Source organism: Ranitomeya imitator, chromosome 2 (genome assembly GCF_032444005.1).
Source record: "Ranitomeya imitator isolate aRanImi1 chromosome 2, aRanImi1.pri, whole genome shotgun sequence".
Lineage (NCBI taxonomy): Eukaryota > Metazoa > Chordata > Amphibia > Anura > Dendrobatidae > Ranitomeya > Ranitomeya imitator.
The window spans coordinates 793,357,775-793,382,967 of NC_091283.1; the positions used below are offsets into that span (position 1 = coordinate 793,357,775).

General features: G+C 47.3%; 1 protein-coding gene across 4 annotated transcripts in view; it reads left to right on the forward strand.

Annotated features, from left to right (window-relative positions):
* Positions 1-1,615: 1,615 nt before the first annotated feature.
* The window catches only part of PLEKHA1 (pleckstrin homology domain containing A1), a 45,203-nt gene continuing 21,625 nt past the window's right edge, over positions 1,616-25,193 (forward strand). For 3 of the 4 annotated variants that reach the window (XM_069753681.1, XM_069753679.1, XM_069753682.1), the window contains exon 1: positions 1,616-1,737. The gene's annotated coding sequence lies outside the window, so the exon portion shown is untranslated. Of the gene's footprint in view, positions 1,738-1,765; positions 1,790-25,193 lie in introns of those variants that run through there. The other variant, XM_069753680.1, reaches the window with a different exon arrangement.

A 25,193-nucleotide genomic window follows, 5' to 3' on the forward strand; every position in this document is an offset into this window, starting at 1 on the left:
CCAAAGTTTAGTTCAGGTACCAGAACTGTACCCGAACTTCAACCAGAACCAAAATCCCTTTGAAATCAATGGGGAACCAGACTTTTGAGCTCTAAAATATCTCTCTCTTTCTTTCTCTTTCTTTTTTATCTCTTTCTCTCACCTTCAACAGGAATTTTTTTCTCTTTCTCTCTTTCTCTCATCTTCCCTCGGAATCTCTCTGTCTTCCTCCTCAACTCCGAACATTGCAACAGACTCCCGGGAAAAGTCTGTGTTCGGTGTTTACTACCCCAATGGCTGCCATATTGGTACTCCTTTGAAGCCCAGCCACAGACTGAGCATCATAGAACACTGTAATTTACACCACACGGTGCTTAATTGGCCAGAAAACTCGCCTGACCTTAACTCCATAGAGAATCTACGGGATATTGTCAAGAGGAAGATGAGACACCAGACCCAACAATGCAGACGAGCTGAAGGCTGCTATCAAAGCAACCTGGGCTTCCATAACCCCTCAGCAGTGCCACAGGCTGACCGCCTCCATGCCATGCTGCATTGATGCAGTAATTGATGCCAAAGGAGCCACCACCAAGTATTGAGTGCATTTACTGAACATACATTTCAGTAGGCCAACATTTCGGATTTTAAAATCATTTTTTCAAGCTGGTGTTATGAAGTATTCTAATTTACTGAGATAATGACTTTTGGGTTTTCATTGGCTGTAAGCCATAATCATCAACATTAACAGAAATAAACACTTGGAATAGCTCACTCTGTTTGTAATGACTCTATATAATATACGAGTTTCACTTTGTGTATTGAAGAACTGAAATAAATGAACTTTTTGATGATATTCTAATTTTGTGAGATGCTCCTGTACATCCCTGTATATGAAATTTATTGGAAATCGAACAGAAGGAGACCACCATGGACGTGCGTTTTAACCTCTGCATACAGTATGGGAGCAGGTCTCCGAGACTATTTACATGTAGACATCCAGTATGTCTGTATACACTTTACACAGTAACTGCGGTTGACTTTTGACAGCTTACATTTATATATGACAGGTTTCATCGCTATTTACCCAACACTTTTTATATCGTCCTTCTGGGAATAAATCCAGCACCTTTCTAATCTGTTGGGACTAATAGTATTACATTACATGTTACACAAATAACAGTGTTACACTGCAGCTCATAGGCATCATTCCAGACCCACATTTTACCTGCAGATTAACCCCATAGCTGCGATTATTTTTTACATAACAGGTCCCCTTTAATGGATTGTTCCCTTCTTCATAGATGGGTATTGCTGGATAGTACAAAGGACAGAAGGTTCAGATTCTTCACTGTAAGAGCAGTGAGACTACGGACTCCAATGTTATGGGGCACAGAGTCCGCGGTCTCACTGCTCTTACAGTGAAGAATAATAGACAACTATGCTGTACGCGCATGGGCACAACGTGACCAACTTCAAACCCCACTATACAGTGACAGGTGGAAGGTGTGATGTCTGCGAGTGACGTCACCACAGGAGGCGGAGAAAAGCCAGGGGGAGGGTCACGTCGAAGACGTCATGCATTCTTTGCCTTTTGATTGGCTGTTCGGCTGTCGGCAGCGGCCATCTTTGAAGTGTCAGTGCGAGGCTTGGACGGCAGAGAGGAGGGAGCGGCTGAGAAGTGATGTCCGGACTTCACTAGTGAGAGCGGCAGTGAGTGTTCCGGAGGCTCCCAGGACGCGATGAGACAGCTCTGCACAGGTCAGACACCCTGCATAGCGCTTTACGGCTGCTCTGTGCTTTGCAGCAGGAGGTGGGTGTGTAGTCTACAGACTGGGGTAGGACACGATACAACTTTACAGAAGTGAGCTGGGACTGATCACAAGCACTATAACTCCCAGCAGTAGGCAATGCTGAGAGTAGTATTCAGAGCTGCAGGAGAGCCACAGGTTGCTGCTCTCTGTGACTGTGAGTTGGCAAGCTGAATTGTCACACTGTGGGGTCTGGTGGGCTGGTTCGGGGCGGCCGACTGAGGGTGCGTGAGGGGCTGGTCCGGGGTGGCCGACTGAAGGTGCGAGAGGGGCTGGTCCGGGGTAGCTGACTGGGGGTGCGAGAGGGGCTGGTCCGGGGTGGCCGACTGAAGGTGCGAGAGGGGCTGGTCCGGGGCGGCCGACTGGGGGTGCGAGGGGGGCTGGTCCGGGGTGGCCGACTGAAGGTGCGAGAGGGGCTGGTCCGGGGCGGCCGACTGAAGGTGCGAGAGGGGCTGGTCCGGGGTGGCCGACTGAAGGTGCGAGAGGGGCTGGTCCGGGCGGCCGACTGAAGGTGCGAGAGGGGCTGGTCCGGGGTAGCTGACTGGGGGTGCGAGAGGGGCTGGTCCGGGGCGGCCGACTGAAGGTGCGAGAGGACCTGGTCCGGGGTAGCTGACTGGGGGTGCGAGAGGGGCTGGTCCGGGGTGGCCGACTGAAGGTGCGAGAGGGGCTGGTCCGGGGCGGCCGACTGGGGGTGCGAGGGGGGCTGGTCCGGGGTGGCCGACTGAAGGTGCGAGAGGGGCTGGTCCGGGGCGGCCGACTGAAGGTGCGAGAGGGGCTGGTCCGGGCGGCCGACTGGGGGTGCGAGGGGGGCTGGTCCGGGGTGGCCGACTGAAGGTGCGAGAGGGGCTGGTCCGGGGCGGCCGACTGAAGGTGCGAGAGGACCTGGTCCGGGGTAGCTGACTGGGGGTGCGAGAGGGGCTGGTCCGGGGTGGCCGACTGAAGGTGCGAGAGGGGCTGGTCCGGGGCGGCCGACTGGGGGTGCGAGGGGGGCTGGTCCGGGGTGGCCGACTGAAGGTGCGAGAGGGGCTGGTCCGGGGCGGCCGACTGAAGGTGCGAGAGGAGCTGGTCCGGGGTAGCTGACTGGGGGTGCGAGAGGGGCTGGTCCGGGGCGGCCGACTGGGGGTGCGAGGGGGGCTGGTCCGGGACACCCGAAAACCCCGCCGCTATGGCTGAAAATTGTTCCCTCCAAATTCAGGTGACAGTCCCTTTAAAGTCTTCATTCAACCTTAATAACTATGTTACTATATGTAAAGTGACACTGGTCCGATTTAAAAAAAAAAAAACAAACAAAAAAAGTTGTCCCTTCACTAAGGGGTTAAGCCAGAACAGGTGGGAATCTTTCACATGTTTTTTTTTTTTTCTCTCTCTAGATTCTACTTTAGATTCATGGTTTAAAAAATGCTATTGAAATAATGTCTGAATATTGATGTGTTCAAAAAAAAACCAGTCACCAGGTTTTTGCTGCTCCATCTGAGAACAGCATATAAAATGTAAAGATGTATCACCAACGTAGCTGGTCCAAGCACGGACCGTCCACAGGTGTCGTTAACAGAACCTGCCGGCGTCACTGAAATATAGGGTGCCACGTTCAGATCGGACCCCCACGGGCTCTCCATTCTCTGCGACACACAGAAGTGGTATTAGGGCTTTTTCAGACTTCTGATCATCGGTCTGATCTTGGCTCATAATGCACGGACTGGCCACACATCTGCCGAGCATTGCAGCCTCACATGTAGTGGTTACACTGTGGTCTGGTGATGCACATCCAGTCCGTGCTTTACGATCTGGGATCAGAACAATGATCACCGACTTCTAAAACTGAGAACTTCTCTGGATTCTTGATGAAGTTTTGATAAGATGACTGTTTTATGTGCTACAGCTCTGCTAGTCCTCTCATTAATGAGCTCCTGCTATTTAGTTCTTAATGTTCATAATTTCTGTATAACCCAACCTACCACTGATTTACCTCTGCATAGGCATAAAGCTGCCAATCGGTCATGTTGGTAGGGTAATACGGGGTTCATCACTGAGAGGATTAGCAGAAATGAAGTAGATAAAGCGGCCCTGCGCTTAGTAACCCGATGTTTACCCTGGTTACAAGTGAAGACATCGCTGGATCGGTGTCACACACGCCGATTCAGCGATGTCTGCGGGAGATCCAGCGACGAAATAAAGTTCTGGACTTTCTGCTCCGACCAGCAATGTCACAGCAGGATCCAGATCGCTGCTGCGTGTCACACTGAACGATATCGCTATCCAGGACGCTGCAACGTCACGGATCGCTAGCGATATCGTTGTGAAGTTGGTCAGTGTGAAGGTACCTTTAGTTGTTACCTTGAAATGTCTGTGCAGCCCAGGTCTTGGCTATGGACATACAGAGGGCTATTGTATTGCCACTGTATGATCTCAGTGTCTGCAGATCACGAGATTACATACAATTTTATGTATTGCTTTGCACAGTAGTTGTTGCAAGGACCTCATAGAATTTAATTTCTAATTGACCACTTTGCAGTAAATTGCTGACCTGGGTGTCCTGCGGCTGAATTACTTCTTGGCTCAGCAGCTTTGGTAATATCACGACGTCCTCTATTGGGAGGTAAGGTGCTGACTTTTCCCCCTACGATGCTGAGGGTTGTCATTACCTACAAGAATAAATTTGCACAAAAATCCCCTTCCCTTGCTTCTGGCGGTGTGATCAGAGGCCCCATGGGTAAATCTCCAGGTGACCTGCACAATGCTGTAGAGTGGGGTGCTCACCTGCTGGATGGTTGTTTCCAAGCAAGGAATCCTGAATCTCCCAGTACACCTATTGAGAACTACAGGCCAGCCGTTATCCCTCCTCACCCCTCCATACACATTCATGTCAGTCTGGCTGAGCGGTCATATTTTCAGTGGGTAGATGGAGAATCCACAGGCTCCCATGAACTTCCGAGGGTCGTCTATAATTGGCAGGTTTGATCAATATTAGTATAATGTGTATGGGGCCTTAAAGGGGTTGTTCAGTTAAAACAAGTAATCCCCCTATGTACCCTGATCAGTGAGTGTCTAACAATCAGCAGGGTGGGGACCTACTCGTCATTGACAGGGCATTTTCATCAACGCCACCAAAAAAAAAATGTAGCCGCAGGTCGGATGCTCGATTGTCGCTCCATTCATTTTCTGCTGCTGCCACAACAATTTGAGTGCATCGTTCAGCAGCACCACGGGGAATGAATGGCGTAGCTATGGACCATCCACATTGCCACTCCATTAGGTGCCCTGTTTTATGGTCGGACTGTCGCCAATCAGCAAGTTATCACCAATATTTTGGATAGGTGATTGCTTGTTTCCACTGGAAAGATAGATAATCACACAGGTTAGTTGCCATAGTACACACATCTGATCCGTCAGGCCGTCTACCACCAGACATCACTATGTCAGAAATGCTGTTTGTTCAGTGCCTGATAGCGGAGGCAGGAAAGTCATGAATGGGCATGCAGAAAGATATGCGAGAACTGCACCGAGCTAGTGAGCTCGTCCGTGGACTGCTTCTATGTAGTAGAACTGGTTTGCAGCCCCTGCACGCTGAGCGATCGCTCCTCTGGCTGCTCGCTAGCTAATAGGCAATCCGGGTATTGGTGTGGCTTCAGGTTATTCTACTAGACCCCTGAATGGCAAATCTTGCTGGGCATGCGGCTAGGGCCAGATTTGTCATTAGGCACAGTAGAGAGACTCAACTGTGAATTTTCTTTCACAGGGTTATTAAATCTGTGGATGTGATTGATGTTTGGGTACATTGACTTTTTGGGGTTACGTCCATATGTGCCAGAAAATTTTGTTGTAGATCCCCCACATAATCTCTGTATTGCGTGCAGGTGATTTCACCCTATGCGTTGCAATGGGGGGGTGAAATCCACCATTAAAATCCACCAATTTCCACTTTGCCATTTTCATGAAGCCCATCAACCTGATGGCTTTATACTATCAAAATACCAGCAGAGAAGACCCTGGTGGACCTATCTAAGCTTGCACTATCGATCTTCCTACAGAGCGTTCAGCAAGTCGCCATGGCTCGAGACTCGCTGTCTCGGGGATCTTCATGTAACACAAGTGCATGCATGTTACTGGTCTCCTGCATTGAAGTCCAAGGCAAGTGACTTGCTACCAGCGACAGGAAATACGGCACATTTGGAAATGATCATGGGTCGGGGTCACACTAAAGGAGGCTACGATGCGTCACTGCGGTCTGTAGCAGAACGCGCGTCGCCGTGTAGCTGTAGTCATGTGGACGGTTTTTATTGGGTCTTGGAGACTTTGTCCATCTTTTATCGATGGGCATGTATGTTGTAATGCGACATTGAGGCCTGGTTAATACTAGGACCAATAACTGTCCTTTGTAATAATTGATATGGCTCCCACCTTTGCACCCTGTCGTGGTTCTCTCCATTTGTAAGGAGTTGTAAAAGTTAGTGAACATCAGGCTTTCTGTAGAGCCTGCTCCTGCTCCTCCCGGCTACAATTGCAACCCCTCAGTGATTGTGTGCGGGGATTCGGTGACGGAGATGGACCCTGTCTAACCAGATAGATACCAGTGAGTGTTGTGGTTGCCATAGCTGGTGCATCCAGCGTCGGCCATTTGATGTACAGAGCAGGCCAGCTCCAGATAGTGCCTTAAAGGGAAGGTACCGCGTTTGTAGATCATTAATTAATCAATGTAATGTAGCATAACATGCTGTTATAACCCAGATTTGAATGCATGTAAAACAGATTTCGTGTGATATATGAGTAGAAAGAATGCACTGGGGGCTGACATCTTGGTTTTGCAGCAGTAGCACGTCACTATCGGTGTCAGATTACGGCACCCCATGGACATGGGGTCAGCGCCGGTCTATTATCTCCTATCTGTAACATTGCAGCAGCATTAGCAGTGAGCTGGGCACGCCTCTGTGGGCTGCACAACTCACTGCTGTAGGTGTGACTAGCTGCCATTTTATTATAGCCCAGTGCTATCTGCCGAGCTCCACTTGCTCTCTATCACAGGAGAGAAGAAGCGCTCACTTCTCCTCTGTACTCCAGGCACTGCAGGTTCTGGGCAGACATCCTCTGCTCTCATACTCTGCCGTGTGCTTCTCCTGCTCTGTCTCCGCCTCCCCACTTGCACAGAGTCCCAGTGATCTCCGGTAAACTGCACTCTCCCCCTGTGTGGCGTGGGGGGGGTCTCTGTGCGGCGTGGGGGGGTCTCTGTGCGGCATGGGGGGTCTCTGTGCAGCGTGGGGGGGTCTCTGTGTGGCATTGGGGGTCTCTGTGCGGCGTGGGGGGGTCTCTGTGCGGCGTGGGGGGGTCTCTGTGCGGCGTGGGGGGGTCTGTGCGGCGTGGGGGGGTCTGTGCGGCGTGGGGGGGTCTGTGCGGCGTGGGGGGGTCTCTGTGCGGCGTGGGGGGGTCTCTATGCGTGTAAGCAAGCATCGTCTGATGGGACTACAAGTCCCATCGGACGATGCCTGCTACAATGACAGTGATTGACACATTAGCCAATTATGGGACAGTAATAGTCCCATCATCCGGCTAATATGTTGAATGAAAAAAAAAAAATACTTCATACATACATGCCACATACATTCCACATACAATACATTACATACATATAGACATACAGTACATTAAACATAGATTTCATACTCACCATTACTTGTCACTTTGTTCCCCGAAGCCAGTGTCATCTGTAAAAATCTGTTTTTTTTACATTTGCCATGCTTCAATAGCCTCCATGGGAAACTAGAAGCTGGCACAACTCGATCGGCTCAGCTACATAGCAGCGATCATCAGATTGCTGCTCCGTAGCTGAATTACAGGCTTGCTATGAGTGCCGACCACAGGGAGGCGCTCACAGCAGGCCGGCATCAGTAGCTATAGAGGTCTCAAGGACCTCTATGGTTACCATCCTGACGCATCGCCAACCCCTGATCATGTGACGGGGGTGGACGATACGCCCATTTCTGGCCGCGCGGCTGGAAGCGGTAGTTAAATGCCGCTGTCAGCATTTGACAGCGGCATTTAACAGGTTAATAGCGGCGGGTGAATTGCGATTTCACCCGCCGCTATTGCGCGCACATGTCAGCTGTACAAAACAGCCGACATGTCGTGACTTTGATGTGGGCTCAGCGCCGGAGCCCACATCAAAGGAGGAGACACGACATGCGCAGAACATGTTGCTTTTTTTTACTGCGATGCGTTTTTTCCCCAGAAAAAACGCAACATATGCACAAAAATTGCGGAATGCATTATAAATGATGGGATGCATATGTATGCATTTTTAAATTGTTTTTATCACATTTTTATAGCGAACAAACGCAAGAAAATGCGAAAAATCCTGAACGTGTGCACACAGCCTCAATGTGTATCTCCCCATCATACTCCATATGTGTCTCACTCATCATACTTCACGTCTCTTTCTCTTCTATCAGTCACTCTTAGGCCGGGGACACACACAACGTATAAAAAAAAGGTCCGTTTTTGATGGACGAGAATCGCACAAATGTTACCAAAACAGTGATCCGTGTGCAGTGCGAGGATGCGATTTTCTCGCATCCAATGATCCGTTTGGCATCCGTGTGACATCCGTATGGCGTCCGTATGGTGAGATTTTCTCACACTTGCAAAATGAGCAAATAATGGCTGAGCCTTTCCTGTCACCTGCCCAATGCCTGAGAATTTCTCGCACGTCACACTGATGGTCCATGTGCTGTGCGATTTTTTTATTTTTTATTTTTTATTTTTTTTTTTTTTCTCACCCCCATAGACTTTCATTGGCGATTCTCGGCCGAGATACGCTGACAATCACAGCATGCTGCGATTTCACTCGGATCCTGAATACGGCCGAGAGAATATCGGATGATGGGAGCTGCCCCATAGATTAACATTGGGACGAGTGCTATGCGATTTTTTTTTTTTTTTTATCGCATTGCACTCGTCCGTATTGCGGTCTAGTGTGCCCCCTGCCTTAGCCATACAATGCATCTCTCCCCTCCCTCCATAATGCCTGGCTATTCACTGCAGAGCTGGAGCTCCCACACAGCTCCTAATGCTGCTCCATTCACACCACATGTCTTCACTCTTCTTGGGTCCAGATGCTGCTGAGCCCACTGTGTTCTGCTCCTCTGTAAACAAGCTCTGACTCTGATGCAGTAACTGCTGGTGATAGCAGGTCACAGGGCAATCACACACAAAATGGCTCTGCCCTGTGATGCTGCTCTTCATTCTTACTGTTGGGGCAGTAACTGCTGACGTCACCATTTCCCTCCCCTTTTGGGTGGTCTAATATCCCTGGGGCAGAGCTGCTAAATCTTACTATAGCTGCTTGAGGTCTAAAACGGAAAATGCTCCCCCTAGTGGTAAATATGTATATTTGTAGAAAAATATATAATATTTTTCATATAGAAATGTTTGCAAACAGTGCAAACATTGCATTAATACATTTTAATTACTATTTTAAGCTTAATTTCACAAAAAAACAAAATACGAGAAAACTGGTGGCACCTTCCCTTTAAAGTATCCATATCCCATGACTTTTTCCACACTTTTTTTTTTTTTCACGTTACACCCACAAAGTATTTTGTGATATACCAAAACAAAATAGTAATTGTGAAGTGTAAAGGACCACCTTCCACATTGTGTCCCCCACATGGCATGGGAATGATGGGTGCACTGGTCAGATGAGGCGTAAGTAGAACTTTGTGGGCATAGATGTGGCATGAAACTAACCCTAGTTCACACAAAGCGATTGGAGATATAGGTTCTTATACCGGTTGTCCAGCTCTATGAGGATGGGTCTCAATGTTGTAAATTAGGGTCTGTAATGTGAATGTAGCCGAGCAGCACAACTCCCCACAACCCATGGTCAGGAACACATAAGTTTCTGAAGGAAGCCAGTCAATTCTGAACAACCCCTTTAAGAATATTAAACTCTATAGGAAAACAAACTAACTGGTTTTTGGTTCTTAAAATCTCTCCTCTAAGGGGAAAGCTAGAGAAGCCATGGATGGTGTCGGTGTGCTGATCCATACTGTCCTGGTCTGCGCGGTAAAGTTAGTGCACCCATCCAAGCGTGTCTCTGTAGTTCGGGATCATACTGTGTTTTGCACAGAGCTCTTGTATTTTTACAGACCCTGTAATGAAGCGCTGTGCTCTGCTGCTGAGGAGGAATATTAAAGGGGATCTCTGAGACTTGCCTTTTATTCTCCCCACTCCAATGTTGCAGAAATAAAACACTAATTTACCAATTTGTCTCCTAATGCCCGTTCTCATGACTGCCGTGACGCTGGGGCAGTTCCAGGAGGTGGTGATGTGCCGAATATTGATTACATGGCACTGGTTCAGTTTAGTTATCAATGATGGCCCTTTTTGGGAAGAACTGGATCCACTTCAGTCAGTGTGTGGTACAGTAGACTGTCCTTTTTAAACTGCATATAAGGAGTTGAGTTTTATGTGACTTGTAGTTCTCACACCCTAGAAACAGAAGAAAAGGTAAAAACAAATGCTCAGTATCTTGGTAAAAGTCCCTTGGAAAACCCACACTCCATTATTCAGGCGATCAGCGTGCTGTCTGCTGATTTGGCCTTATTAGTCCTCAGTAGCACGTACTGATTGGTTGATTATTTTAGCCAATGGTGTGCATGTGCTGAATTCTCCTAATTGATCACCTTGATCATTTATCGTCCGTTATGTACAAAGTACAGTTTCATTGGCCTAGAAGAGGCTATTGTACTGTAGGTTCAGATACTTATTGGAAATCTGTCACCAGGTTTTCCTTCCGTGAGCAGCATGATCTAGGGACAGACGCTAATTTTAACAATGTATCACTTTTCGGCCGCTTGCTGTAGTTTTGATTAAAAACTGTTTTATGTGCTGCAGAGTTAGCCGAGCTCTGAATGCTGAGCTGTGTACAACCCCGCCCACATCACTGGCAGTTTTCTGTGTACACTGTGCATAGGCAGAAACCTGCAAGTCGGTAGTTTGGTTACACGGAGTTCATAAACATGGAGGACTGCATGACAGCAGCTTTTACTAGTCCTCAAAGTGATTTTATCAAAACTACAGCACGTGTTTCAAAGTGGCTGATCGTTGGTATCGGGGTCTCTGTCTCTACATTTTTCTGCTTTTAGATTAGGTAGTTAAAAACCGGTGTCAGGTTCCCTTTAACAAATGGGCAAACTAGCACAGGAAGGAAAATATAATAGGAAACAAGCGCTGTCTTATGTTTCCCACAATTAAGTGTCATTTACTTCTGAGAGACGGAGGGGTATGGCCAGCAATCTTCCCATGGAGATGATGTATAAATGTCACCACTCTTCACCATATGTGACCAATTACTTGAGTAAGAGCGGTTTGGCAGTAAATGGTTTACCACAATGGAGAAAAACTTTGCAATTATTACTGTAACCGGAAAATCTACAGGCGTTCTATATAGATGGGGCTCTGGAGAGCGGGTCAGGGAAAAATTAGATTTTGCAATAACTTTAAAGGGGTTGTCCGGTATGGAGACGCTACATTTAAAATTTAATTTTTATTTTTTTACTGAAAAAATTAGTTTTGCATTAGGGTTTCCTTAAACATTTAGCAGGAATTTTTCTGTGCATTTAACTTAAATATGGTCCTAAATTAGCACAATGGAGCTCAGAAAGCGAGACAAGCCTTACAAACTGCCCTGTAAAAATGTGTTCCCTGATAGATTCTCAGTTAACTCATTCTGCACCCAGCAATAGAAAGTTCAAAACCTGAGGCTATGGAACAATAGTGATGCAGAACTTTTAAGTAACCTAAACTGGCAACCTTTTTTAGCCCCCAAATGCATTCATTTACGTAAGAGGGAAATTTGTCCTCAATTGTGGACAGGTCTTAGTCGCTGTATTTTGACATCTTGATGTAACTTGATAGATATGATTGTCAATCTTCAAATCATTGTATTTAAAATGTCTTGCCCCCAAATTTGCTCCCAAGTTTGCTCCCCAGATGTCGTCACGTCCACTGCCTGTTGTCAAAAGTAATCCCCCCCTCAAGGAGCAGGCACTGAAGTAGATTACAGGAATATGGGGGGATCTTTCTCTCTTCCTGCTCTCAGGTCTGCCATATGCATACAGATTAGATAGGGAAGTTACTGTATATTGATAAGAGCAATGCATGCTGGAAAAGGACTTTCCTGCACCTATTGTGCTGGCTGAATGCTGAAGTAGTGGAACCACCCTCTTGGAGCGTGGGACAGGTCCAGGACATATTAGGCTGGTACGTGCATTGAAAGCTTGTGGAGGATGAGCACAGCTCGCCATGCTGTTTTATAGCTTTTGTGTAAAAGGGGCAGGTGCACTTTAAAAGAAAGTCGCTGACAATCCTCTTCTATAGCCGTCCATGTGTAATTTATAGGAACAAACGGTAATTAAAACTGCAATATCTAATGGGCTAATGTCTCTGATCTCCTTTGCTCCTGGTCCTCTTCCCTACAGCCTTTGTGGATGATCAGGAGACTTGCACCTCGGGTTCTCGTGGTATTGAGTGCTCGTTAGCTGCACCTCGGGTTCTCGTGGTATTGAGTGCTCGTTGGCTGCACCTCGGGTTCTCGTGGTATTGAGCGCTCGTTGGCTGCACCTCGGGTTCTCGTGGTATCGAGTGCTCGTTGGCTGCACCTCGGGTTCTCGTGGTATAGAGCGCTCGTTAGCTGCACCTCGGGTTCTCGTGGTATTATTATTATTATTTATTATTATACATTTTTATAGCGCCATTTATTCCATGGCGCTTTACATGTGAATACGGGGCAAATATAGACAAATACATTAAACATGAGCAGATAACAAGGCACACGAGTACATAAGGAGGGAGGACCCTGCCCGCGAGGGCTCAGTCTGCAGGGGGTGGGTGAGGATACACTAGGAGAGGGAAAAGCTGGCTGTGCGGCTGTTCAGTAGGTTGAAGATCACTGCAGGCTGTAGGCTTGTTGGAAGAGATGAGTCTTCAGGTTCTTTTTGAAGGTTTCTATGGTAGGCGCAAGTCTGATGTGTTGGGGTAGAGAGTTCCAGAGTATGGGGGAAGCACGGGAGAAGTCTTGGATGCGGTTATGGGAAGAAGAGATGAGAGGGGAGTAGAGAAGGAGGTCTTGTGAGGATCGGAGGTTGCGTGTAGGTAGGTACCGGGAGACCATGTCACAGATGTATGGAGGAGACAGGTTGTGGATGGCTTTGTATGTCAGTGTGAGGGTTTTGAACTGTAGTCTCTGGGCGATAGGAAGCCAGTGAAGGGCTTGACACAGGGGAGAGGCTGGGGAATAGCGGGGGGACAGGTGGATTAGTCGGGCAGCAGAGTGTAGGATGGATTGGAGTGGTGCCAGAGTGCTAGAGGGGAGTCCAGAGAGTAGGAGGTTGCAGTAGTCGAGGCGGGAGATAAGGGCATGCACTAGCGTTTTTGCAGTGTTGCGGTCAAGGAAAGCACGGATCCGGGAAATATTTTTGAGTTTGAGACGACAGGAGGAGGCAAGGGCTTGGATATGTGGCTTGAAAGAGAGGGCAGAGTCGAGGATCACCCCGAGACACCGGGCGTGTGGGACTGGGGATAGTGAGCAGCCATTGACATTGATGGATAGATGTGGTGGAGGGGTAGAGTGAGATGGGGGAAAGATGATAAATTCTGTTTTGTCCATGTTCAGTTGTAGAAAGCGAGCAGAAAAGAAGGCTGAAATGGCACACAGTGCGGGATTTTGGTAAGCAAGGAGGAGAGGTCCGGTCCGGAGAGGTAGATCTGCGTGTCGTCAGCGTAGAGCTGGTACTGCATACCGTGGGATTCTATGAGCTGTCCCAGGCCGAAAGTGTAGATGGAGAAGAGTAGGGGTCCTAGAACAGAGCCTTGAGGAACAACAACTGACAAGAGGCGAAGTGAGGAGGTGGTGTGGGGGAGGGAGACACTGAATGTTCGGTCTGTCAGATATGACAAGATCCAGGAAAGGGCCAAGTCTGTGATGCCAAGAGATGAGAGGATTTGTAGCAAAAGGGAGTGGTCAACAGTGTCAAAGGCAGAAGACAAGTCCAGGAGAAGGAGGACAGAGTAGTGTCGCTTGCTCCTGGCAGTTAGTAGGTCATTGGTGACTTTAGTTAGGGCAGTTTCAGTTGAGTGATGGGAACGGAAGCCTGATTGTAACCGATCAAAGAGGGAGCAGGAGGAGAAGTGGGAGGACAGTTCAAGATGGACGTGTTGCTCCAGCAATTTGGAGGCATAAGGGCGAAGAGATATTGGGCGATAGCTAGACACAGAGGATGGGTCGAGGGAGGGCTTTTTGAGGATGGGTGTGATCTTGGCATGCTTGAAGGATGAGGGAAAGACACCTGTTGTGAGTGAGAGGTTGAAGAGGTGCGTTAGGGTTGGGATGAAGACCGTGGAAAGGTTAGGGATGAGGTGGGATGGGAGCGGGTCAAGCGTGCAGGTGGTGAGGTGTGATCTTGACAGGAGGGTGGAGAGCTGATCTTCTGTCATGGTGGAGAAGCTGGTTTTGGAGGAGCAGGGTTGAGCAGCTAAGAGGGGCAGTGGGCGCTGTGGGCCAAAGCTTTCTCTGATCGTATCGATCTTCTGTTTAAAGAAAGAGGCGAAGTCATCAGCAGAAATGAGGGGGGAGGGAGGAGGTGCGGGGGGACGGAGTAGAGAATTGAAAGTGTTGAAAAGCTGTTTAGGGTTGTGGGACAGGGAGGATATGAGGGATGAGAAGTAAGTTTGTTTTGCGGCAGTGAGCGCAGACTTGAAGCTGGCGAGGGACTGCTTGTATGCAGTGAAGTGGTCGGCAGAGTGGGATTGCTTCCATCTCCGCTCAGCAATCCTGGAAGCCCGTCTCAATTCTTTGGTCAGGCTGGTCAGCCAGGGCTGCCTGTTAATTGTACGAGTTTTACTATGCATGAGTGGGGCGGCCGATTCGAGTGTTGTTGTTATTGTGGTGTTATAAAAAGTGGCAGCAGCATCTGTGTCATGAAGGGAAGCTATGTCTGTGAGAGGGAGAAGGGACTCCGAGAGTGATTGTAAGTTGAGATGTTTGAGATTTCTGCGAGGGTGAGTGAGTTTGTGGAGTGGGGTTGCACACTAGGAGAGGAGAGGGATGAGAATGTCAGTAGGTTGTGGTCAGACAGGGGGAGGGGAGAGTTAGTGAGATTAGTAAGGGAGCAGAGGCGGGTGAAGATGAGGTCCAGCGTGTGGCCATCTTTGTGAGTGGCCTCAGAGGACCATTGAGTGAGGCCAAAGGAGGCAGTCAGTGATAAAAGTTTAGAGGTAGCTGAGGTGAAAGTGTCAATGGGGACATTGAAATCACCCATGATGATAGTGGGGATGTCAACAGAGAGGAAATGAAGTAGCCAGGTGGTGAAGTGGTCGAGAAAGGTGGAGATGGCTAGTTCTGGGGGGCGGTAGATGACAGCCAGCTGGAGGTTGGAGGGGGAATAGATGCGGACAGAGTGCACCTCAAACGAGGGAAGAGTAGCGGAGGGTGGTAGCGGGATTGGAGTGAAGGAGCAGGTGTCGGACAGGAGCAAGCCAACTCCTCCACCGCGTTTGTTGCTGGGGCGAGGGGTGTGAGAGAGGTGGAATCCGCCATAGGAGAGCGCAGCTGGAGAGGCCGAGTCAGAGGGGGTGAGCCAGGTTTCAGTAAGGCCGAGGAAGGAGAGTTTGTTGGTGATGAAGAGGTCGTGGATAAATGTCAGTTTGTTGCAGATGGAGCGTGCGTTCCATAGTGCTCCAAGTAGGGGGAGCTGGGGAGTGGGGGCTGGATGAATGGGTATGAGGTTGTCGTGGTTGGGAAAACGTGCGGAGGATCGTGGCAGGGGGTTAGAAACGAGTGTGGGGATGAATTGGGGAGGGCCGGGATTTGGGGATATGTCACCAGCACTGAGGAGCAACAGACAGATCATTAGAAGGTGGGAGCAGGATAGGACATGATGCGGCCGTGTGTGTCTGGATAAAAAGGATTGTATGTGGAGGAACAGTTCTGAGGAGAAGGTGAGATGGCTGGGGAGTATGGAGGAAGAAATGACTAGTTCCTTACTAGGTGGAGGGATTGCAGGAGATTGTAAGAAGTAAAGTAGTAGGGGGGTGAAAGAGAAAAGAAACCGAAACATTGTAGTGGTTGGTGTTCTGTTACCTTCCAGTCAATTCCAGTCCAATTCAGTCTAATTCAGAATCATAATTAAAAAGATGTAATTAAAAAGATGGAAGTTAAAAGATGATTTGCAGCAGACTGAGTCTATAGCAGACTCCTGCATGTGAATATATCCCCAGTTAAGGGCAATCAGGTGTGAATGAGGGGGTGGCTGGGTATGGGAGACCAGATGTAGAGAGTTAAGCAAAGGTCATAAAGTGAGGGAGGGGTAAGACTGACCACTCAAAGAGATGCCAGGATCACACAATGAGAGACATGAAAACAGGTCATGGAAAACAAACTGATAGGTAAGAAAGCATACTAAAAGGATTATATGTGCTGCACCAAGACACTCAGATCCAGGGGAAGCATAGAAAAGCCAGTGCAGTATACAGAGACATTCAGAAGCCAGGGAGAGCTGGGTAAAGTCAGTGCATACCATGGAAAATCAATGCAGTATACAGAGACATTCAGAAGCCAGGGAGAGCTGGGTAAAGTCAGTGCATACCATGGAAAATCAATGCAGTATATTGAGCGCTCGTTGGCTGCACCTCGGGTTCTCGTGGTATTGAGCGCTCGTTGGCTGCACCTCGGGTTCTCGTGGTATTGAGTGCTCGTTGGCTGCACCTCGGGTTCTCGTGGTATTGAGCGCTCGTTGGCTGCACCTCGGGTTCTCGTGGTATTGAGCGCTCGTTGGCTGCACCTCGGGTTCTCGTGGTATTGAGCGCTCGTTGGCTGCACCTCGGGTTCTCGTGGTATTGAGCGCTCGTTGGCTGCACCTCGGGTTCTCGTGGTATTGAGCGCTCGTTGGCTGCACCTCGGGTTCTCGTGGTATTGAGCGCTCGTTGGCTGCACCTCGGGTTCTCGTGGTTCTGTAAACATTTCCTCTGATTGTACATGGATTGTTCTGAAATGTACGGCAGCGCTGACATATGTGATCAAGAAGCCCCATAAAGGCAAAAAGGCCATTTTTGAAGATGTCTTGTGACATTATGGATATGCAAAGCTCAGTACATTGTGCCAGGAGTGGGCATGACCGTACACGTGTTACATTGTAATGAGACGGGCGTCTGCTTCTTCACAGAACACGTTCCTTAACCCCTTAATGACCGCCAATACGTCTTTTAACTGACCTTACATATAAGAGAATAGTATCCCCATACTGGTGACAATCCAGTAGCTGTCAGCTGTACACTATAGCTGACAACTTGCTGCATCAGCCATGATCAGTGTTTGCACCGTACATATCTGTTTAACCCCTTAGATGCTGCTGTCAATAGTGACTACATCATTATAAATGGTTAACAGAGTGTGGGGGCTTCTTCTTTATCCCAAATGGTGCCCTCAGATCATGATTTTGTGGTCCTGATGTTTGCGATGGCAATTCACGACCAAATAGCGGCCTTAGAGTCTGCCGGCTGTTGTAACCTGTTCAGAAGTTACCGAGATTTAGGTGGTAAAAATACACATTTTCATTTGTCATGCCACTTTGCATTAATTCCTGTAAAGCACCTGAAGAGTTAATAAACTACCTGGCAGCAGTTTTCGATATGTCAGGGGGTGCTGTTTTTAAAATGGTATCACTTTTGGGGGTTTCCCAATATATGAGACCCCTAAAGTCAATTCAAACATCGATAGTTCCCTAAAATAATAAATGTTGTAAATTTCCTTGAAAAAATGGAAAATTGCTGCTTCATTTTTAAACCTCCTCAAATGCTAACAAAATAAAAGAACATTTTACAAATGATGCTGATGTAAAGCCGACATGTGGGAAATGTTATTTATTAATGGTTTGCTGTGGTATGACCATCTGGATTAAAGGGATAATCATTCAAAGTTTGAAAACTGCTAATTTTTTAACATTTTTCTCAAATTTTTGATATTTTTTATAAATAAACACAAAACATATTGACCTAAATTTACCATTATCATAAAGTATAATGTGTCACGAAAAAACAATCTCAAAATCACTGGGATTTGTTGAAGTGTTGCAGAGTTATTACCACATAAAGTGACACTGGTCAGATTTCAAAAATTTGGCTCTGTCACTAAGGGGTTAAGGTTCAGCTTGTTTGTGACCCTGATCATTAGTATGTAAAATATCACGGAGGACTTCTCCAGTATTGTTCCTGTGCAGATGCAGCCACTTTTTTTTTCTCCAGGTCTGGGAAGAATAGTAGAGCGTATCTGGATAAGATAGACCAGTGATGGTCAGCGGGGTCCCACCTCTAGGACCTCCGTCAAACGGTGTGATGGCGTCTGATCCATCACTGCTCCAACTTCCCCAGCTCCGCAGCGTTCTATGAAGCATCACTGCCAGAGGTGCAACTAAATATAAAATGTAATCACTATTGTTCGCTGTCTCTTACTGCAGATATATAGATTAATATCAAAAAGGATTGGTAGATTGCTGAAGATATGGTCACGTCAATCCAAACAGGACTTGATGAGAAGACTATGGTTTATTCGACGCGTTTCAAAGTTATAATGACTTCTTCATCAGGAAGTGACCGCATGCTTCCATGCCCCCGTTACCGGGCAGATCATTAAAGCCATTGATGCGAGTCTCCGAAAGAAATGAATGAAATTTCTCCCTACATTCTATTGGACTCGGTGAATCCGCGCGGTTCAGCGAACACATGCGGATTCACTTGCGTTCAATAGACGGCAGCGCTTTGGGTGCTTTTTTTTTTTTTCTGCCAATCAGCAGGGGATCTCAGGACTCGGATCCCCACCGATGAGCAGCACTGTGCAACGCTTGTCATATATAGAATCTCTTGTATTGTGACAGTTCCACTTTGCCATCAGTGACCCCTGTAGGGTCGTCGGTGGCCATGGCACTTTGTTCTCTGCAGGTGCATCCATGCATTACACTTGTATGGCCCGTTAGTAATGTCTCCCCTGCCTGTGGTTTCCCTCCGTCTTCATGAGATGCAGAAGCGCCTGTTCTGTCACATAGGAGTTTCCTTCCCTGATTATATTAGTGCAGCGTCTTGGAAAACTTCAAGGCCCTTTAATGCCTCAAATGAAAATATCCCAGGACTTTTGGAACTGAATGAAGCAGAAAAGATGGCATAAAATGGAAAGTTTGGCTGGCCCGGCAGCTCGTCCGCCATCCAGGGCTGACTGTAATGAATGGACTATTGTCTGCGGCTCCTCACTACTGTACTCGGGATCAGGATCTGAGCTTTGCAGACTCTTTTCACCCGACATTTGAGGTGTTATGAATATTCATAGGACTTTTCAAGACCGGCTTTGTTCCCAATGGAGCTGCAGCAGAATGAAGGGAAGTGAGTATGTGCCTGTTTTCCATGAACCCGTCCACTTACTGGCTGCGCCCACGGTTTCTGCAGCCGGTCTTAAGCCCTGGTCTCCAAGGGGTAATCGCATGTTACCGTGCTGGAGGAAAGGCTGAGAATAGGGGGAACATTGTGCGTCCTGCCATTGTTTCCTCGTGGCAGAACAATGGCCCTAATGTTTACTGCACGTTCAGCTACAGAGAAATTCATTGGGGTCTTGTTACTGTGGCCCCTCACGTGTACCGCTGCCCCTTCGGCCCACGGTATATTGGTTGGCCCTTTATCCTAGAAGCAGACTGAGGCATGATTTGTTGTTTGTATAAAATATATATATCGATGGAGAGGAAGTTAACCTTTTGAGAGGGGAAGAAGAGCAGTTTGTAAGTCATATTGAGGCCAATTTCTGTCTTATGTATTTCCTGCATGTGACATCGTATAACTTGACATTGAAGTTCCCTGCGTTCCTGATCCCTCCTCGTTAAACAATAGGTCATTTTTTGATGATTGCTTCCCTTTTAAAGGGAGTCTGCGACCAGATTGTTGCTACCCCTCTGAGAGCGCCATGATGTAGGGACAGAGAACCTGATTCTAGCAATGTAACACTCACTTTACTGCAGTTTTAATTAAAATACTTTTCTCTGGTGCTCATCTCCCAGTCCTCAGAATGCTGAGCTCTGTGTGACCTGCTGACAACACTGATTGGCAGAATTCTGAGTACACTGTGCATAGGCAGAAAGCTGCCAATCAGTGTTGGGTGTGTGGTTTCAGCATGTTTACTAGCCTTTTAGTGATAATTTCCAGCTTATAAAACTGTTGTTAAACAAAGTTTAAATCATTCACACCCATTGTGTTTTGATGAGCGAACGTGTTCGGATAAGGTGTTATCTGAGCATGCTCTGGTGCTAACCGAGTAACTTTGGCGTGCTCGAATAATATGTACGATTTTCTGCTCCTGCAGGTCTTCCGGCTGTTTGACACCTGCAACACGTGCAGGGATTGCCTGTTTGCTTTGTACTTTGGTCTTCCCGATGGAGACGCTCACATAAATGGAGCTGACGGAGTCACTGTGGACACAGAATGGTCTCTGTGGTTAACCACATTTTTGTGCAAGTCTGAAATATAAGAATACTGAGTCCCCCGTGACTCCGCTGCTTTACTAATATGGATGCCTCTGTTGGGGTCCTGGATGGATTGCTGATTTTTGAGGATTCCAATGGAAGCCCGAGAGATGAGCACTCTATAGCTGTGCATGTACCCGTAATGATCTGGCATGGTACTGAGCACAGCGTGATGTGAAGCTCCTGATCTGCAGAGGACGTACGGTGTCTCGCCAAACCTAGGCTATAGATTATGGCTCGATGTGATGCTTCATATGGATGCTGGGGTGGGTGAGAATCATGCAGAGGGGATGACTGGGTTTGTTTCCTGTGTTTGCCAGATCAAAGCTTTGCCCTCAGGAAAGTAGCGTAGGTGGCCTAGCCCTTTCTTCTGCAAGTTATGAGTTTATGGCAGCTCGGGCTGACTGTAAACCTGTATAATGCCACAATATCACAAGAAATAGGAGAGCAAGAAAATAAAATGAGGAGCGGAAAGTCCTCATCTTCCATGGACTGGACAGAAATGTTAAGTGCTGAACATGTCCAGTGGTAGTCCCAGTGCCGTCCATGATCCGGAGAGGATTGCTGCCCCATCTACCAGGGTCGCTTATCGGGGTTGTCGCACATTCTTTTTATGTACTTATTAAAAATCCTCTCCTTTCTCAAGGTCGCAGCGTTAGTTATTGCTCCACGTGGAATGAAAAGAGCAATGGTCGGCGCGTGAAGTCCATGGTCGGCGCGTGAAGTCCATGGTCGGCGCGTGAAGTCCATGGTCGGCGCGTGAAGTCCATGGTCGGCGCTTCACACAGCAGAACAGCAGCTTGTGTAGAAGGGTCTTGGGGGGGCTTTTACATGAGCAGATAATTTGACAATAGCCCCCATCAGTGATATAGCATGTAGGTCTGCGCTTGTTACACTTCCGTTCCAAGCGGCACTCCTCTCTGTGAAGACTGTAGGAGTGATTGTTACTACAGTCGCCACTCCCGTAGTCTGCCATGTTCTCGAGGAGTTTTAAAGGGTGTATGTCATTAGAGAATGACTCTTCTTTAACAGCTCTGGCTTCCTAAGGGAAAGATGGAAACCAAGCCGGTGGGGAAGTGTATGTGAATGATTGTCCCCGCTATGAAGCACTAAGCGCCTGTAGTTGGTTTGAACAGTCATTCTGTGCTGACGGTCCCTTTAAAGGGCGTCTTAAATGACCAAGCACTTGGTATACTTTTACACAGTTCAGCACACCTTGCACCTACTTGTTCTCCATCCATCTCCACCATTATGTACCTTGATTGATGGCTCTGGCCTTACAAGACGCAGAGGAAGGAGGCGATGAAAAATAAAGTAGACTGAAAGTTGCACTGATTTGCTCAGCCACGCCAAGGGTGCACGGAGCGCTTGTGCTTTGTTTGGACAGTCATGTGCTGCAGACAAGCCCACTTTTAAATACTTAAAAAAATAACAACAAATTGTCAAGTGTTGCATATAAAACTAGACTACTACATCTATGTCTTCATCCTACTAATGTAGTCTGGAGATATGACGGCGTCAGATGTATTTCTGCTTTTGTAGCTTTTTTTTTTTCCCCTGGTCTTGGTGTCGGAATGTTCTCTGACCGACCTCCTTACACACACTTGTGTGTTCTTGTGGTTATTCCGCCTCCGCCTCTCGCGACGCTTTGTGTGTTGGCCCAGTCACACATCCCTTACGGTAGAAGTGGTCTTGGTCCAAGAAGGGAGAATGTGTCTGTACTACAGGATGTGGGAGTGTCAATGGGAAAATGGCTGATTGTTCTCTCCGCGTAGTACTGGACTTACATTCATAGTGGTGTCCAGCAGGTGTTAAGGGTTGGGGGCTCGGGAAGTGAGGATATTATCCAGGCTGATGGAAGCTTTAGGGGATAAAAGCCACTATTTATGTGATATAAATAATCTTCTCTTTACAAAGCTTCCCTCAAACTTCATTTCTTCAGTGGGACTCTGCTAACTTCTTGTGTTAGAAGCCCCCAATTATTGAACTGTTCTTTTGGATTTGAGGATTTGTCTGCGGATTTTTCCGCACAGAAAACGCAGGCCAAAATGGTTGCGTATTTAATGCGGAATTGATGCAGATCTCTTGCGGACTGTCTTGCGTTTTTTGGTATGCTGTTTTGCCTTAATCAATGTATAGTCAGTGGGTGCGGAGTCTGCACGAAGAATTGACATGCTGCGGAAGATAACCCGCTGGGTTTCTGCTCGGTATTTTCCGCAGGATGTGCACAGCGGTTTGTTTTCCATAGGTTTACATGGTACTGTACACCGCATGGAAAACTGCTGCGGATCCGCTGGGCCAAATCCGCCACGTGTGCACATAGCCTAAGGCTCTTTTTACACTTGGGAATTGGCCCTCATTTTGAAGGGATTTTTCTCGAAATCCTAGATGGATAAAATTGCAAAGTTCTTGTAAAAACTGTAATAAGTAAAATTACAGATCATCTCTGCTGTCGAGAACACTTTACATGTCAGGGCTCCATTAGCCTGACTGCTCCATAGGGGCTAGGATATTTTGGCATACAGCAAAAAAAACAAAACCACTTACCGTAGTTTTGCAGTAGACTATGCTAGGTCTTGCAACAGTATACCAAAATAAACTTTGGTGTTAACTTTGTCACATTAGGAGCCCATAGAAGACCCCTTACAGTATGTCTGTACAATGGGATACTTCTCAGCCTGCGGACAGACGTATGTATCCAGAGCTGTTCCCCACTTATATGTCTGATTAAGGGCATTAATTTCATGTGGACAGGGCCTTTAAATTAAAGGGTCTTAATGCTGGGACCCTAACCTGACTCATATACATTAGGAGGCCATACCGACCATAAAAATTCCAACGTCCATATCTTCTCTCTCCCCTGACATCATTTGTTGGGAAGCCCCCATACACATCAGATGTTTGGCTGGCTAGCCTGTCCAGGGTGCAGTGAGTCCGCACAGGGCCTTGTCACAGACCCATAGGCACTATACTGCCATATGGTGCTGGAGGTACTGTATTCTGACCTACTATATCCATGCTAATAAAGGGGGGCTGTACACAGATTACGGTAGTGTCGGGTAAACCACCTGATTGCGTGGGACCATCTGACAGTCATCAACAATTGATGTTAAAGGAAGAATTCCGTTGAGGTGGCACAGTAGAGGGTTAATGCTCCCTGTAAATGGCGATTTCTATGCCATCCATGGTGTATAGTTTGGTGCATGGGTGTTGGAAGTGAACATTTTGGCCTGAGACCAGTTTGAAACCAGAAAGTTTCAGAAAAAGCTAAGGGTGCGTCCATATTGCGTCTCTGCATCCATTCATTGGTCCTGTCTGAGTTTACTTCCAAACCCCCTCAAAACGGGGTCCTGACACATGTGCCAACGGGGCCATAGACTTTGGTGATGACAGGGTGAACGTGTGCTCCACCGTGCCTCATATTCGGGAGTGTACGCCTGCAGGACGCAGAAACCCAGGCGTAGTCTACCATGGTTGTCACTTCAGAAGTGAAGGTAGAAGCTTCTAAACCCAGCTTGGGAATTACAAGTTGTAGTGATGGCGCTCAGCGACCCGGAGGATTCTCTTCTCACCATTTGTAAGGTCTAATCCGCTCGGCAAGTATTTGAGCCAGTTGTGATGGGGCTTTTGGCAAAGGCGCAGTTCTTCCTGCCAGGATTCGTGTGACCGGACTAAGAAACTAGTCTCTGCATAGTCCTAACAGGTCTCCTACTGCACAATACCGGAAACCATGGCCACTTTCCTTAGGCTGCCCATACATGGGGTCACTTTTTGGGATAAATTTACAATCTTGCAACTCTGGTGACATCCAGATCCCTTGACTGGCGAGTTATGTGAGGGGGCGAAGGATTGTAACCGGCGTAGAATTTCCATGGCCAGCTAAACAGAATGAGCTTCTTAAAGGGGAAATCTTCCACAACTATCTGCACTTTATTCTATTTTTTAATTCATCTTTATTTCTCTGCACACTTAAGATTTAATTATACTTTTGATGGAGATTCTGTAATAAAATTCCCACCAAATCTAACCCTGCAGCTGGTGGTAAATCAGTCTTTGTTATGCTTCAGAAAATATTTTTTTTTCCCGTATTCCCAGCATCGGGGGGGGGACGTTTACAGGTCTATCTTCATACTATATGGAGAGTGTCAGATTTATTATTGCATTATCGCTTTTTTTTTTTTTTTTTAGCTGATTCTTGTTTAGCGAATTTTCTGACTTTAATTTATTTTTAGTCCATGTGCCTTCTCTAGATGTATTAGACAAGGGGTACACATCCTGCAGACCGGGGGCCACAATGTCATGCTTTGTTACCCCAGCAATCCGATTCCTCTGTGCTCAGTAACGCTCAGACTATGGGAATTGTTGCATTCACTGTATGGTCATCTTGACCCCCCCTTTTCTCATTCTTGCTTAAAAAAACAAACAAAACAAAAACAAAGCAAAAAAAACGGCGGAGCCTCTTTATCTACAGTAGTGGAAGTCCCACATATGGAACCCCAGTTTAATAGATTATGATGTATAGTACCATTTATATATCCCGTATCAGATTCTATCCCTTTTTGCGTAAAAAACAAAAAGGGGTAAAGTAAGAAATAGACCATTTGTGTGTCATTTTTTCAGAATTCAAGAAAACGTTTGTGAATATCTCGGGACAGGAAAAGCGTTTTTAAAGAGCATGCTAAAATACTTTTAAAAAGGGCCCCATCACCAAGTAAAGTGCCCATATTTTGCTCCTGGTGCTCCCCAGAATATTCAGTTTCGGTGTTTAAATTCTCTGTGTGGTCCCAGATATACAAGCCACCTTAGTCGCCCAGTATGTGAATTTTTATGGTGTTTGCCTAGGGGCCTGAATATTCAAAGG